This window comes from Phyllobates terribilis, unplaced genomic scaffold, assembly GCF_046119375.1.
Source record: "Phyllobates terribilis strain yellow unplaced genomic scaffold, ASM4611937v1 Scaffold_13__5_contigs__length_258822181, whole genome shotgun sequence".
Classification (NCBI taxonomy): domain Eukaryota; kingdom Metazoa; phylum Chordata; class Amphibia; order Anura; family Dendrobatidae; genus Phyllobates; species Phyllobates terribilis.
This window is the reverse complement of record NW_027362773.1, coordinates 35,809,939-35,825,077: the sequence shown is the minus strand read 5'-3', so window position 1 is coordinate 35,825,077 and position 15,139 is coordinate 35,809,939. Positions and strand designations below refer to the sequence as shown.

Sequence of the window (15,139 nt, the reverse complement as noted above, 5' to 3'; positions counted from 1 at the left end):
TTATTATTTTTCTTTTATTGCAGGAGATCGTTGGCTTCAGCTGGAATGGGCGTTATGGTAAGTATGGTTTAATTTAGAACAATAAAGAATTGTGTGTTTATTTCAATTAAAGGACTTTATTCTGGGTGTTTGTGTATTTTTGTAACTTTGACTATGGGGTTAGTAATGGGGGTGTCTTATAGACGCCTCTCCATTACTAACCTGGGCTTGAGGTCAGCTGGCATTATAAGCTGACATCAACCCCAGCCCTATTACCACACTGCCACCGCTACAGTGCAGTGGGAAGAGCGAGGCTAAGTGCCAGAATTGGTACATCCTATGGATGCGCCATTTCTGGGGCGGCTGACGGCTGGTGTTTCTAGCCTTGGAGGGGACCAATATTCATGGCACCCTTCCTGGGCTATTAATATCAGCCCCCAGCTGTCTGCCTAGCCTTAGCTAGCTATTAAAATAGGGGGACCCCACGTTTTTTTTTGGGGGGGTCCCCCATTTTAATAGCTAGTAAAGGCTAGGTATTCAGCTGGGGGCTGATATTAGTAGCCTGGGAAGCTCCATGGGTATTACCCCCTTCCCAGACTTCAAACATCTGCCCCAGCCGTCTGCTTAACCACTGCTAGAGACTAAAATTACGGGGAACCCCACGCCAGGTTTTTTTTTTAATAAATCCTTTATTTTAACACTAAATGACAAGTACAGTAACCAACACTGTCACTGTACTTATTATATATGTGACTGACATGTTTCTATCTATCTAATCTATGTGTGATGCTCTATCTTTCTGTTCTAAATTGTCGGGCACCGCTGCTGAATTGCCGGCCGGCTTTTTTAAAGAGACGGTGCATGAAAACACTATTATTTTTTAAAATAAATCCTTTACACTAAATGACATGTACAGTAATCAACACTGTCACTGTACTTATTATATATGTGACTGACATGTTTCTATCTATCTAATCTATGTGTGATGCTCTATCTTTCTGTTCTAAATTGTCGGGTACCGCTGCTGAATTGCCGGCCGGCTTTTTTAAAGAGACGGTGCATGAAAACACTATTATTTTTTTAAATAAATCCTTTACACTAAATGACAAGTACAGTAAGCAACACTGTCACTGTACTTATTATATATGTGACTGACATGTTTCTATCTATCTAATCTATGTGTGAAGCTCTATTCTTTCTGTTCTAAATTGTCGGGAACCAGTGTATGCCGCTGCTGAATTGCCGGCTTTTCATGTTTCACTGTGAGCACTGTTCCCATCGATTTGGGCAACCACCTCCCCCAATGCATTCTACATTATTGTTAGTTGTTTTCCTTCATATAGAATTAACCTACAAGGAAAGAAAGCGTTTATTTTCATTCCGATATTTGTGTCCCATTGACTTGCATTGGTTTCCGGTATCGGAATCGGCGATATCCGATACTTTTTGAGTATCGGCCCGATCCAATCCGATCCGATATTTCTTGATATCGGAAGGTATCGCTCAACACTGATCATGAGATGTTTCTTGTGTGGTACCTTGGTAATGAGACATTGTTTTTATAGGCCATTAGTTGAACCAGCCGATATTATTTTCACTAAGTGGCAGGATTGCTTTCTAATTACTGATAGATTTCAGCTGGTGTCATGACTTTCCATGGTTTTTTGCACTTCTCCTTCTTTTTATGTTCAAAATTTTTTCCTGTGTCATTTCTCATTATTACACATAACTTAATTTATGAACATCTGTGATTTGATTTATTTTCCTGTTTGGATTGGATGGGTTGTTACCGACATCTGGTGAGAATTTCATGCCAATAGCACATTTAGAAATATATCTGCCTAGAAAACTGGTGACGTGTTCAATACTTATTTCTGCCACTGTACATTCAAGGCTTGTGACTCTTAGGTCTGACTTCCGGTCAGTCAGAGGCTTTGTTAACAATATGGTGTATCACGACCGGAGGGGCGCAATGAGGAGCAGAAGACGATGGCTGGTGAGTATATTACTAAGGGCAGGGAACATGCATTATCAATAGCATTCCAACGGTGAAATAACAAAAAAATGCTTTAATGGGAAGGTGGTTTTCATTAAATAAGATATGAAAAATATTTTAAAAAGTTTTAGCATTTCCACTTTTAACACTAAGGGGGGCAGCTGCTTAAATTTGCCATGAAAACCCAGTGTACAACTAGCTCATATTATGACTACAGTAAATTGGGGCTGAATCTGCTCTCATGGGTGTGAAGTCACTCCCCTCATCCCCTTCTGGATGTTTGTGAAAAGATAAGAAAGGATGAAGTTTAGGATCACAGCATGGAGCCATTTTGTTGGTGACTGCCAGTGATAGTGATAAGTACAATGTCACCGAGGACGGCCGGCAGCACCGATTCTGTTAGTTGGTGCTGCTCACTGTATCATAAAATGATACAGAGGAAATGATGCAGAGGAAATAAAATGTATAATTATATGCTTAATTGTAAAACACTGGGCAAAACTGTCACTGAAAAAGACCTAGATGTATTGGTTGACGACAAGCTCACGTTTGGTGGCTAGTGTCAGGCGGTTGCTGCAAAGGCAAATAAAATAATGGAATGCATTAAAAGAGGCATAGATGCTCATGAGGAGATCATAATTTTACCTCTATACAAGTCATTAGTGCGACCACACTTAGAATACTGTGTACAGTTCTGGTCTCCGGTGTATAAGAAAGCCATAGCTAAACTAGAGCGGGTGCAGAGAAGAGCGACCAAGCTTATTAGAGGACTGGGGGGTCTGCAATACAAAGACAGGTTATTACACTTGGGGTTATTTAGTTTGGAAAAACAAAGGCTTAGGGGTGATCTTATTACTATATACAAGTATATGAGGGGACAGTACAAAGACCTTTCTAGTGATCTTTTTACTCTGAGGCCTGAGACGGGGACAAGGGGGCATCTTCTACGTCTGGAGGAAAGAAAGTTTAATCATAATCACAGATGCGGATTCTTTACTGCAAGAGCAGTGAGACTATGGAACTCTCTGCCACATGATGTTATAATGAGTGATTCACTATTAAAATTTAAGAAGGTCCTGGATGCCTTTCTTGAAAAGTATAATATTACAGGTTATATATACTGGATTCCTTGACAGGGCGTAGATACAGGGAGCTAGTCTGATTGCCGTATGGAGTCAGGAAGAAATTTTTTTCCCCAATGTGGAGCTTAGTGTTGCCACATGGGGATTTTTTTGCCTTCCTCTGGATCAACATGTTAGGTTATGGGTTGAACTAGATGGACTTAGTCTTCCTTCAACCTTAAAAACTATGTTACAATGTTACTATGTTACTATAAACTGGGGATAGATACATGGAGTGTATCACACACTGGGATTATTCGCAGCACATGATACGTGACATGTATGTAGATACAGGGCTCGGTGTAATGTATTGCATGATGGGATTACATACACCGGTCTGGAGTGTATCGCATATGATGGGATTAGATACACCTGTTTGCGGTGTATTATGCATGATGGGATTAGATACACCGGTCAGGGGAGTATCGCACATGATGATGGGATTAGATACACAGGTCTGGGGAGTATTACACATGATAGGATTAGATACACCGGTCTGGAGTGTATCGCACATTTTGGTGGTGACTGCCAGTGATGCTGACAAGTACAGTGTCACCGAGTACGGTTGGCAGTGCTGATTCTGATAGTTGGTGCTTCTCACTGTATCATAAGCTGGGGTTAGATACATGGATTGTATCACATGCACGATTAGATACGCTTAGAGTAACACGCTGGGATTACATACAGGGTTAAGTGTAGTGTATCATGTCATGGGATGAGATATTGAGCTTAGCAGAGTGTATCACACAGGATGGAATTAGATATGCAGTATCTAATGTATGGAGCAGGGTCACACATTTATAAGGGAGCAGTGGAGTAATGCGTGACCCTTCGCGGTCCACTATATTACTGCTCCCATAGAAATGGATGGAGAGGGGGTCACACATTACACCACTGCTCCCATAGATGTGGACGGAGCGGGGTCACACATTACACCACTGCTCCCATAGAAGTGGACTGAGTGGGGTCACATATTACACCACAGCTCCCATAAAAGTGGACGATACGGGGTCACACATTACACCACTGCAACCATAGAATTGGACAGAGTGATGGATAGGAGCAGCCCAGGGGGCGTACCCAGGTCACAGCTAAGGCAGTCTCAATGCTAGAGATGCGGTCGGAGACTGATCGCCATCTCTTATGCCCATGGCTGCCGTAAGTGAGGTGTGTAAGTATCCACATGGCAGCCCCCAGAGGCTAATGTAAAAATGGATGCATAAAAAACTATTAAAGTGGAACATTTAATTTTGTATTAAAATACTTGATTATATAATCAATAATTATTAATACAAAGTAAAAAATTGTGGCACCTTTCCTTTAAGCTGAATTGTGGTCATGTGATTCAGAAAAGGACCAGAACAGCATTGGTAATGTGATAAGATGGTGATTGGTGAGTATTTAAATACACAGACACTACACTGCATACATACGCTAATGAGTTAAAGAACATTCTCTTTTGAAAGTGTCTTCTTTTAAAATATTCTACTGTTTTGTGTATACAGCTCATGTACAGTGTGTATGAAGACACATACTGATGAATAGGGATAATATTTCAGGTCAAGTGACAATAAGTGATGTAACAGCAAATAAACAAAAATTCTGAAACTGAAGCTTGGGGCTCATAAAGACTGAATTATAGGAAGGGCAATTGGGGCATTGAAAAGGAGCCTCTACCACTGGCATAAACAAACAAAAAAAAGTTCTATGGTGGGTGTATGGTAGGTAGGAATTGTAACCTGATTAGAGAAAGTGGCTGCATCTTTTAGTGCAGTTATACCTTCATACTACTACTGAAAAGGAACAAACCAGTTCTCTGCTTACATTCCTTGTCATGCTCCTTTGCCCCTTTTAAACTCAGGGAGGCACTTGCTCATTGGATCTGTGATAACTTATAAAGCAACAGCCTGAGGGTTGTATCAGAAGGTGAAATATACACGGGCAGAAGAAGGAGAAAAAAAAAAAATATATTTTATATGATGTGTCCCCTCCTTTCTGAATTCTCTTGTACCTGCCCAGTATGCGCAATTTTAAGTATGACCCTATTGTCACGCAAGGTGAGGGAAGGAACAGGTGTACAATGATGGGAAGAGGGGGAAGGGAGCCCAACATCTAGGGAAAGGGGGAGTGGAGACGCCGAGGAAGATCTAATATCACCCTGACTACCCTATCATCCCTAAATAGGTTCCGCACCTATTGCCGAGCAAGAAACCTAATCCCTGAGTGTACCTAGAGCTAGGCCTTAGGTAGGGAGCATAAAAGGTGAACACTAGTCAGACCCCACTGCAACTAAAGACAAATACACTTTGTATTGAGAAGACACGAGAGAGATAACGCCAACTGTCCTCCAAGGAAAGTCCAAGAAGAAACTAGCCGCCTACTTGCACTACAGGCATGGACAGAGGAACATAGAACTATCACCGGCGACTCTCTGGAGACACTGAGAGTTTTTAACTACCAAGCCATGGTGTGTTAATTAGCAGCAGAAGGTGGATGTCGCTACTGGGTCCTAACGGGAGAAGGATATCACTACACTACAGAGATGTGAGGATCAAGAAGGCATCTGCAATGCCAAGCGCAGTGACCTTCTACAGCCGAATCCAGAGCGACTGTCTGTCACACTTGATACAACTGTGACACCTATTGATGCACAGTAGGACTGTTCTCAGCATTTTTTTGCTCTTGCATTTTCAATATCTGCAAGATACTGTTCGCATATTATTTATTCATTAGTGACTTTTTTTAAGCACTGGCATAAATTACAGGGTAAACCGTCCTTACAAAGCGACATGTATGAGATATTTTCCACATCAAGTATAAAACAGCTATATAGACGTCCAAATAAAAGATGAAGAAACACAACATGATTCACCCCATTGCATCTGTCTGCAATTTTATGCAAAGTATACAATAAAAAGGCAAATGTGCTTATTGCTTCCATTAAGCTCCACAGCTCTATACATTTTCCTACAGCCATTGGGGAGCTGTCGTAGTGAAGATGAAAGGCAATGAACTGTGTACTATACAAAGAGGTCTCAAGCACAACTTCAATAAAGATGCCATGAACTGCATTAACCACAAAACCGGAAAGCCTGAGAGTTATAATAAAATTCCAGCAAGCAAAAGACACCCTTGAGTTTTAAACAAGCACAAATGTGATTTTAGCCAAAGCAGCTCATTTTAACTCCACGCAGCGTTGTGCAATCCCACTGTGAATCCGCTGCCCTAAATTACTCGAAAAAACATCTCAGAGGAGGGTAAAGCGCTTGAAAAACAAAAGTTCATCTCAAAGACAACTAATCATTACAAATTAATTGCTTTAAACACACATTAACACAGCATGAGAACAACAAAACCCAACCCAAAGAAGGGAATGGGAACATCACTTGTGTATGGAGAGCACAATAAAACTTTTTTTTACATAATTTTTCTCATTTTTCATGTTTCTGTTTGTATGTCTGTTGTCTTTGTGTTTCGCTATGTTGTAACGCCTGTTGGGAATAATAATAGTACAGCATTACAGAGCCACAAATTGTCATATATGACATAGGTGGATGAGTGAGTAGTATAGAAGATAATAAAAAAACAGTGGAGTGAATGACAGCTTTATAAGCAAATCTGTCCGCACACATGCTATGAGGACTTTAATGGCCTTAAAGGGGTTGTCCACTTTGCTCAATCTTTTTTTGTTAGAAGTGTACTTTAAAATAAAGGTAGTCTTCTGTGGCTCCAAGTGATCAGGTTTTATTTGGAAGTATCTAATAATGTGTTTTCTTTCCTAAACTTGACAACTCCTTTAAGACATAGGCTAAACAATAAATTGATGTAGAAGCAGAATTCTGGTGAAATCACAGAATGTAACTTATCATTTTGTCCAAAGTGCAAAAACTCCTTGGAGCCTTTGTTCAAACCGCGCCAATTCAAGTTTCAGAATTAAAATAAAAATTTTGCAAGACATATTTCTTTCACTTACACACAAGAATAGTTGGGTCAGTATTTACAACCATGAAAGGAAACTAGATAGAAAAACTATAATGGAAAGAGCGGAACTCCTTCATGTTATGGCACCTCCTGTTGGTTCTTGGCTAACAAATATTAATGCAACTTACTGATGAAAATGCTGTGATGTAAAAGCGGCTTAAACCTAAACTGAATCCCGGGAACTTGTGGAAAATGCATTGAAGATGCATTTGGTCTGACATGCACTGTGAGCTGTGAGGTCTTATATAGACAGGTGTGTGCCTTTCCAAATCAAGTCATATCAGTTTAATTAAACACAGCTGGACTCCAAAGAAGGAGTAGAACCATCTCAAGGAGAATCACAAGGAAATAGACAGCATGTGACTTAAATATGAGTGTCTGAGCAAAGGGTCTGAATACTTATGACCATGTGATATTTCAGTTTTTCTTTAATAAATTAGCAAAAATTTCTACATTTCTGTTTTTTTCCAGTCAAGATGGGGTGCAGAGTGTACTTTAATAAGAAAAAATGAACTTTTTAGAATTTACCAAATGGCTGCAATGAAACAAAGAGTGAAAAATTTAAAGGAGTCTGAATACTTTCCGTACCCAAAGTTTATTAGAGATGAGCGTTGTTCGACTCGAACTGTTCGCCAATCTCAAATTCGAGCTGTTTTGGGCGGTGTTCGAGCCGTTCGGCGAACACGAACGATTTGAAAAAAATTCAGCTGTTCGAGGTTATGTTCGATAACTGTTCGTGCACCAAAATCATAACTGGATTTTTTCTCAGTAATGATGAAAATTAATGTTAATACGCAGTTTGAGTGTACAGCGGGGCGGGGGGAGGGGCAGGGGATGGATCGCTGCAGAAATAATGAAGATTTCCATTTTTTTTTTCTCTTTCCCGCATTTACAGTGGGGAGGTGCAATCTGTCAGCCTGTCAGCAGCGCACACACGGAGCGAAGTGCTTTTTTTCACACAAGCAAGGGCATGTGTCATTGGCAGTGTATGTCACATGTCCTTGCCCTATAAGACCCAGCCATTTTCCCCGTCGCCACCATTTTCTCACTGCTGCAGCTGCGTGTTAGACGGCACCACTGTTGCTGTGTGCGCTATACCTTGTTAATTTCAAGCCAATTTTCGCACAAATCTACAGATAGCTTGGGAGTAGGGAATAGTTGTGATTGCAGTCCTTTTAAGGACTAGGTTACAGCATTTCCTATGACTTTTATCAGGCAGGTCTGTGCTCTTAAATAGATAGGTTGGGAGTAAAGACTAATTGTAATTGCAGTCCTTTTCAGGACTAAGTTACATCAGTTCCTACCAGTTTTTGCCAGGCAGGTCTGTGCCAGTGCTGTGCAAGTTTTTTTCACAGCATTTGGTTAAATCTAGCAAAGCTAATCCTTTTTGGCCTATTGCAGAGTGTGTTAGTCAGTGGAGTAGCCTATCTGTGTTGCAAGCTACACCACCTGTGTATAGAATACCATTTTTTTTAATGCACCTAGTGAAGTAAAACCTTTTGGGCATAGCATAATTCTATTAGTCCATCTATACTGACCTCCATCAGGTTGCAAACTGAATATAATTTTTTTCTACATCTACATCTGAAAAAATATTTGGGCTTCTAGCTGTGTGTGGGACTTGTTCTATTAGTCCACCTATACTGACCTCCATCACGTTGCAAATTGAAGATAATTTTTTTCTGCATCTAGCTCTGAAAAAATATTTGGCCTTCTAGCAGTGTATGGGACTTGTTCTATTAGTCAATCTATACTGACCTCCATCAGGTTGCAAATTCAAAATAATTTTTATCTGCATCTAGCTCTGAAAAAATATTTGGCCTTCTAGCAGTGTGTGGGACTTGTTCTATTAGTCCATCTATACTGACCTCCAACAGGTTCCAAATTGAATATAATTTTTTTCTGCATCTAGCTCTGAAAAAATATTTGGCCTTCTAGCAGTGTGTGGGACTTGTTCTATTAGTCCATCTATACTGACCTCCATCACGTTGCAAATTGAATATAATTTTTTTCTACATCTAGCTCTGAAAAATATTTGGGCTTCTAGCAGTGTGTGGGACTTGTTCTATTAGTCCATCTATACTGACCTCCATCAGGCTACAAACTGAAAATAATTTTTTTCTTCATCTACCTCTGAAAAAGTATTTGGCCTTCTAGCTGTGTGTGGGACTTGTTCTATTAGTCCATCTCTACTGACCTTCATCACGTTGCAAATTGAATATAATTTTTTTCTGCATCTAGCTTTGAAAAAATATTTGGCCTTCTAGCACAGTGTGTGGGACTTTTTCTATTAGTCCATCTATACTGACCTCCATCAGATTGCAAATTCAAAATAATTTTTATCTGCATCTAGCTCTGAAAAAATATTTGGCCTTCTAGCAGTGTGTGGGACTTGTTCTATTAGTCCATCTATACTGACCTCCATCAGGTTGCAAATTGAATATAATTTTTTTCTACATCTAGCTCTAAAAAATATTTGGCCTTCTAGCAGTGTGTGGGACTTGTTCTATTAGTCCATCTATACTGACCTCCATCACGTTGCAAATTGAATATAATTTATTTCTGCATCTAGTTCTGAAAAATATTTGGCTTCTAGCAGTGTGTGGGAGTTGTTCTATTAGTCCATCTATACTGACCTCCATCAGGTTGCAAACTGAATATTATTTTTTTCTGCATCTACCTCTGAAAAAATATTTGGGCTTCTAGCAGTGTGTGGGACTTTTTCTATTAGTCCATCTATACTGACCTCCATCAGGTTGCAAACTGAATATAATTTTTTTCTGCATCTACCTCTGAAAAAATATTTGGGCATCTAGCAGTGTGTGGGACTTGATCTATTAGTCCATCTGTACTGACTTCCATCAGGTTGCAAATTGAATATAATTTTTTCTGCATCTAGCTCTGAAAAAATATTTGGCCTTCTAGCAGTGTGTGGGACTTGTTATATTAGTCCATCTATACTGACCTCCATCAGGTTGCAAACTGAATATAATTTTTTTCTACATCTACATCTGAAAAAATATTTGGGCTTCTAGCTGTGTGTGGGACTTGTTCTATTAATCCATCTATACTGACCTCCATCACGTTGCAAATTGAATATAATTTTTTTCTGCATCTAGCTCTGAAAAAATATTTGGCCTTCTAGCAGTGTATGGGACTTGTTCTATTAGTCAATCTATACTGACCTCCATCAGGTTGCAAATTCAAAATAATTTTTATCTGCATCTAGCTCTGAAAAAATATTTGGCCTTCTAGCAGTGTGTGGGACTTGTTCTATTAGTCCATCTATACTGACCTCCAACAGGTTCCAAATTGAATATAATTTTTTTCTGCATCTAGCTCTGAAAAAATCTTTGGCTTTCTAGCAGTGTGTGGGACTTGTTCTATTAGTCCATCTATACTGACCTCCATCACGTTGCAAATTGAATATAATTTTTTTCTACATCTAGCTCTGAAAAATATTTGGGCTTCTAGCAGTGTGTGGGACTTGCTCTATTAGTCCATCTATACTGACCTCCATCAGGCTGCAAACTGAAAATAATTTTTTTCTTCATCTACCTCTGAAAAAGTATTTGGACTTCTAGCTGTGTGTGGGACTTGTTCTATTAGTCCATCTCTACTGACCTCCATCACGTTGCAAATTGAATATAATTTTTTTCTGCATCTACCTCTGAAAAAATATTTGGGCTTCTAGCTGTGTGTGGGACTTGTTCTATTAGTCCATCTCTACTGACCTCCATCACGTTGCAAATTGAATATAATTTTTTTCTGCATCTAGCTCTGAAAAAATATTTGGCCTTCTAGTAGTGTGTGGGACTTGTTCTATTAGTCCATCTATACTGACCTCCATCAGGTTGCAAATTGAATATAATTTTTTTCTGCATCTAGCTCTGAAAAAATATTTGGCCTTCTAGCTGTGTGTGGGACTTGTTCTATTAGTTCATCTATACTGACCTCCATCAGGTTCAAACTGAATATAATTTTTTTCTGCATCTAACCCAGACAATAGTTTTGGCCTAATACCACAGTTTGGCCACTCAGCTCTGCACGGTTCCCATCCATTGTTTTTTTGTGCAAACAACTCTAGAGTTGTGAATTAGTTAACCACCAAAATGAGTGGAAAAAGGCCTGCTGCTGGTGGAAAGGGGAATAGGCGTGTTGGGAAGGGGAAAAAAGGTTGTGCCCGTGGAGTAGGTGTTAAAGCAACAGTAACATCTGCAGAAGAAAGACCATCTTCCAGCAAAACTAAAATGTCTACTTCTTTTATCGCACAATGTGATAAGATCCCTTTCTTACGGCCACGCCAATCGCTACAAATTCCAGATGAGGCACAAAAACAGCAGGTGCTTCAACGGATATCAAGTGCTCCTTTAAGTGGGCTCTCCTCCACATCAACTTCAACATCACAAATACTCCAGTCCTCAGAGGTGTCACCCCAATCGCACTTGCTTCCTCACAGCTCCCAAATCTCCAGCTGCCCGTCTGAGTATGAGGTAGAACAGATGGTTGAGTCTGCAGAGCTGTTTACTCATACTATAGCCTGGGAATCAGAGGTCGGCTCCAGTGCTTCTGTGAATCCAGATGAGGAAATGATCTGCACTGATGCCCAGAATCTTTATGAGTTGGATCCAGGACCAAACGCAGAACGTTCTGACCATAATGTAGACCCTTATTCCCAAACTGTAACTCCTGTTGGTGGAGACAATGAGGAAGACGATGATGAGACTCAAATACCTGATTGGAGCGACAACTTTAGTTTTTTGTCAGGGCAGGAACAGGTTGGCTCTGAGGACGACGGGTGTGATTACACACAGGGTGATGACGATGAGGTTGGAGATCCCACTTACTTTCAACCCACAGTCAGCCAAGAGATGAGGTCAGCAGAGGAGGTGGAGGAGGATGCTAGTGACGACGAGGTCAGGTTGCGCCTTCCTGGACAGAGACGTAGTACTGGAAGCACTTCAACTACTGCATCCTCAAACACAACTCTGCCTCTGACCACATGTCGTGGTGGCTCTTCAGGTCGCATGGGTGCTAAGCCTTGCATAGCCTGGGCATTTTTTCAGATTGATAAAGATGACCCAACTCGTGTTATCTGTAACATTTGTCAACAAAAGCTAAGTAGAGGCCAAAAAATACATAGTTTGAGTACTTCATGCATGAACCGGCACATGGACATGAAGCATAAGTTGCAGTGGGAAGCTCACTGTGCTACAATGCGGCCTAGCCGGTGGGGCCAACCACCGTCTGCCCCATCTTGTGCATCTGCGGCCTCTTCATCCTCTGTGACTGGGGGGACAGCAGTCACACCTGTTTTGGGACGCAGACCTGCCACCTCTTTACCCGCAACAGCCAGCGTGATTGGCAGGTCATCATTTTCTTTGGAGGTGGTAACACCAGCTGGTGTTGAGCGCTGTCCGACATCGATAGCATCACCTTTGGATCAAGACAACCTAACATGTCCGCCTGCATCTTCCTCACAGACCGGCAGTTTGCCGGGGACACCCCTATCAACCCCGTCTAAGCACAACAGCCAGCCCTCAGTCCCTCAGATGTGGACAAGTAAAAGACCATTTCCTCCAATCCATGAGAAAGCTAAGAGGTTGAATTTCACCATCTGCAAGCTCTTGGCTACAGAAATGCTGCCTTTCCGCCTGGTGGACACAGAGGATTTTCGAGACCTTATGTCCGTCGCAGTGCCCCAGTACCAGATGCCCAGTCGGCACTACTTCTCAAAGAAAGGTGTGCCTGCGCTCCACCAGCATGTCGCACACAACATCACCGCTTCTTTGAGAAACTCTGTGTGTGACAGGGTGCATTTCACCACAGACACTTGGATGAGTAGGCATGGACAGGGGCGTTACATGTCGCTGACTGGGCACTGGGTAGCTATTAGTGTTGAGCCACCCCCGTAGTGTTCGAGTTCGGTTCGGTTCGTCGAACACCCGTGTGTTCGCCGAACTGTTCGTCGAACTGTTCGTCGAACACCTTCGAACACCGTTAAAACCAATGGCAGGCAAACAAAAACACATAGAAACACATAGAAAACACCTTCAAAGGTGTCCAAAAGCTGACAAACTGCTCAGAAGACATAACTAACACATGGAAAAGTGACAAGTACATATAGTCATGCGAAAATAAAAGAGGTGGAGGAGTAAAAGGAGGGGGAGACACAGATATAGGCATGTCATGCCCTTCTAAAATCCAAAAAGTGAGAAGCCGACACGGCCAGTCCGCTCCTGCCCGTGCCACCTCCGTGTCGCCGGGTTTGTGCCAGAGCCGCGGTGAACCCTGACGGCCAGCCCCCCTCTCCCAATACTGGTGCCTGTCCGCTGGTGGGTCGAGCGAGCCCCCCTGTGGTGGAGGCAGCTCTAAGCTTTTTAATTTAAATTGTCTCTCTAATTTGAATGAATACACTTTAAATCCATTTACAAGGATCTATTGGAGGGCAAGTCTCATGCCAGCAGCCGCGGTAATTCCAGCTCCAGTAGCGTCCACTAAAGCTGCTGCAGTTAAAAAGCTTTTATAAGGATCGAGCTCGGCTGTCCACCGCAAGGCATCCTACTGCCAGTCCCAGCCCCTATGCCTTGGGGTGCCTCCTGATGCTCTTCACTAAGTATCCCATGGTCCCGAAGCATTTCCTTTGAAAAAATTAAGTGTCTAAACTACAGGTGGTGCAGCTTGCTTAACAGCCGGGATAATCCCCTTACTAGCAGACACTGCTACTAGGCACAAAGTATTTCCTGGGCTAGATGCAGTTAAAAATTTGTAATTAGATACTCTCGTTGGATGCTGAGAAAGCATTCCATAGAGTCTCCTGGCACGCCATATATGATTCTCTTAAAAAGCTTGGGGTAGGGGTCTAGGGGACCCTTTTATAGCCAAAATCACGGCCCTGTATCGCAATACGTCACCTAGGCTAAAGATAAATGGAACTGTAGCACCCTGAGGGATCGGTTGCTAAAGACGTATTGCACCTCACCCAGAGGTGTGATATCTCACTCTCAGGTAAGGATGGAGTGTGGATCAGGACCCGACACCTGCATGCATTACACCACATTGCCGTGGGGCAGGGCGACCAATATGCCCCTGAGATGGGCACGACAGTCCCTGTCCCTGGCTGGAGTGGGGGGAGGGAACACTGAGGAAGGGGAACCCTGTAGTGCAGGAGCAGGGAGGAAGCAGTTCCTGGGTGCATTGAGAAGGGAGTATAAAAGGTGGGCACCATCTTAGTTCAGTGCAGAGAAGTCTGAGCAGAAGTGGCAGGGAGCAGGGGCTCTGCATGAGCTCTGCTCCGGAGGCGGGCCTAGTAACAGAGGCCCAGGCCTGGAAGAGGGAGAAGGAAGGAAGAGGAGCGGAGAAGGCTCCAGGAACGAGGAATGAAGGGATCCCAGGGGTGCGGACGGGCGAGTCGCCACCGCACGCCCGAATCCACCTGCGTTGAGGGGTCAGGCCAAAGGGGGAGACCGGTCCCCGAACTAGTGGAGGCAGGAAACGACCCTCAGCTAGAAACCGGAGGCTCTGACATTTTATGCGGCGCAGCCCCTCGCTACACCCGCTAGGAAGGCACCACATAGGGTCAGGGAAACTGGCGCCAAGTTTACCAAGAGGAGGCCCGAGGCAGCCGGACAGAAGTGTTGGTAAGAAAGGCCAGACAAAGGACACACAAAGGGGGTCCTGTGAAGTGCTCCAAAGTTATCTGGGAGTTGTCTGAGCCCCTCACCTGGTGAGCACAGTACGACGTGGGCAGCCGTTACCTGCAGACGTGGTCTGGATAATAAGAACTGTGAGTAAAGGCCCTGAACTGCATCACTGACTCCGTGTCGTTACTGCTGCTGCCCTGCACCATCACCCCCATCCTCCGCATACACTGCCCTGAGGCTATACTCCTCCCGTGGGGAGTTATGCTACGCTCTGCTGCACCCACAACACCAGCCTCAGTGGTCTGCCCTGTAGCGGCGGTTCACTCTGACCGCAATCCACGGGTGGCGTAGTCGGACATTTAAACATGAAAACCACATAAATAGTTCCGCCACTGGTTTGACCGCCCTGAGCCACGGAA

At 42.8% G+C, this 15,139-nt stretch overlaps 1 protein-coding gene across 4 annotated transcripts in view; it reads right to left on the bottom strand.

The window, feature by feature from the left end:
* Positions 1-15,139, bottom strand: part of LUZP2 (leucine zipper protein 2) — a 1,401,083-nt gene that overhangs the window by 1,179,895 nt on the left and 206,049 nt on the right. The gene's annotated exons all lie outside the window — the stretch shown is intronic.